This window comes from Priapulus caudatus, unplaced genomic scaffold (genome assembly GCF_000485595.1).
Source record: "Priapulus caudatus unplaced genomic scaffold, Priapulus_caudatus-5.0.1 Scaffold973, whole genome shotgun sequence".
Classification (NCBI taxonomy): domain Eukaryota; kingdom Metazoa; phylum Priapulida; class Priapulimorpha; order Priapulimorphida; family Priapulidae; genus Priapulus; species Priapulus caudatus.
This window is the reverse complement of record NW_014578034.1, coordinates 95,920-97,980: the sequence shown is the minus strand read 5'-3', so window position 1 is coordinate 97,980 and position 2,061 is coordinate 95,920. Positions and strand designations below refer to the sequence as shown.

The 2,061-nt window shown below is 51.8% G+C and overlaps 1 long non-coding RNA gene across 1 annotated transcript; it reads right to left on the bottom strand.

Moving 5' to 3' along the window:
• Window positions 1-1,335: 1,335 nt before the first annotated feature.
• LOC106814751 lies at window positions 1,336-2,055 on the bottom strand. The gene is made up of 2 exons (XR_001394650.1): window positions 1,741-2,055; window positions 1,336-1,445 (listed from the first exon to the last, which is right to left on the bottom strand). It is a non-coding gene; the product is annotated as an uncharacterized LOC106814751 (long non-coding RNA).
• Window positions 2,056-2,061: the final 6 nt, after the last annotated feature.

The following is a 2,061-nucleotide window of genomic DNA, read 5'->3' as shown; positions in this document are numbered from 1 at the left end:
ACCTCTTCCACAGCGCGCGTTGCACTCCTCCTGCGTCTCGAAGTTGTTTTCGTTGCCCCGGCAACCTCCGTAGATGAATCGCTCGCACAGTCCCGACTGCGAGTTCAAGTACCAGCGGCGGAACGCGGCGCGGCACGGACCGGTCACCGAGGGTAGAGCGCAGATCTCGTCGCGTGTGTCGGTGACGCCTGCGTGCAATCAAGCAACCGTGAAAGAGGCAGTTGGTTTGGTTATACCGGTGAACGTACACAACGGTATTAGTGGCCGTTGTTTCAGCTTCACGTTTTTAAAAACGCCGTTGTCATTTGCGATTGCGAGCACCGAATGTTTACCTCAAATAAGACATTAATGCACGCGTTTGTGCGTATATCTTTCGAAGTAACACAAAGGTACATATTAGCACGTGCTATTTTTCCCACAACATATCCGAAGACAGACGGATCAGACATCAAAATCGCCTTCCCACACGACTGAAGATGTGACGTATCTATCACCAGTGATCACACAGTACTTGAAACTCAGTAACTGACCTTGAAAACTTGTACATGGTTGGGCAAAGAATCCTCTATACTACTGAACCTACTGGCCGACCAATTGAAACGAGACTAGACGACGGGCGAGACGGATTGGTTAACGAATATGTTGAAATAATTCGTAATAATATGTAAAAAGAATTCTCACTATCGCTGAACATGTTAGTAGTGGTGGTGGTAGTAGGACTGCTGCTGCTGCTTCTGATGGTGGTGATGGTGGTGGTGGTGCTGGTGGTGGTGGTGGTGCTGGTGGTGGTGGTGGTGGTGGTAGTGGTGGAGGTGATTGTGGTGGTGGTGGTGGTGGTGATGGTGGTGTTGGTGGTGGTGGTGGTGGTGGTGGTGGTGGTGGTGGTGGTGGTGGTGCTGGTGGTGGTGGTGGTGGTGGTAATGGTGGTGTTGGTGGTGGATCGGTTCAAGCTAAAAAAATAAGTGAAAAACATGTTACTTATTAAAGTAGCAGCAGCCGTCACCGCTGTACAATACTGGGGTATAGAATCAGTACATAATTGTACCACACATGAACATACAAAACGTCTATTGATATTGGCCCCCTCTCATGAATGCCAGTTGCACAGATTCTCACCATTTCTTTCCACACGGGCCCACGGGAATCTGTGGTCAAATCTTGGTTTTTCTCTCTGGCACAGTTCAGCTCACAAGGGTGCTGTATGTCACACCATCGCTACCGCACTGTGGGTCGTACTCGCGTGTATTACAAAACCAGGAGTCTGAGGCTGCTGCGTGAAACTAACAAGGTGGAGGGACAAGCATAACTGCTGGCTCTGCTGCCAAATTCTGTATCTGCAGAGTATGCCAGAGGACATGGGGTGCGAGACGAGCAAGTCCTAGATCCAACAGATGAGCTGGGGTCTGGTATCGGTTCTCCGGTACGGCACGGGTTATATACCGGTGCTACAACAAAAAATATCTTGTAATTAAATTAGGAAGCCATTCACCGTTAAATTACTGAATGGAGCGGGCAGAGACAACATTCTAAATAACCTTCAAATAATTTTCGAATGCACGATTTAGAATTAGTGAGGCGAATTTGTGGAGGTTAGTGGTTAAAACATGGCATCCGGCATGCCGCAATCCACAATACGTGAGTAAGCATGCTGCAGTGTAAATCTATATAGACAGTGAAGGGTCTTCTGGGCTCGGCCGCTACGGTGCGCAAGCGTTGGCCGTGCTCACGGCCGTAACTCACGAGGCGAGGTCTCCCGCTTCGGCGCAGATCTTCCTTCCTTGGCACGCGCGCGGTCCGGGACAGCAGAGGAATCCGTGCTGCAGTTGGCATTCGATTCGCAGACGGCTTGTTCGGGACAGAAGAAACAGATTCGAGAGGCCCCTCGGACACGACGCCGCGGGCGCCTGCCCTCCCCCGCACCGCGCTCGGCAAGCGCCTCCGACTCAGTTGTTGTCGTTGCCGCCGCAGCCGCCGTATATGATGCGCTCACACTGGCGCAGCTCGCGCTGTAGGCCCACCGTGGTATGAAGGCCCTGCACGGTCCCGCTTCGACAGGCCAGC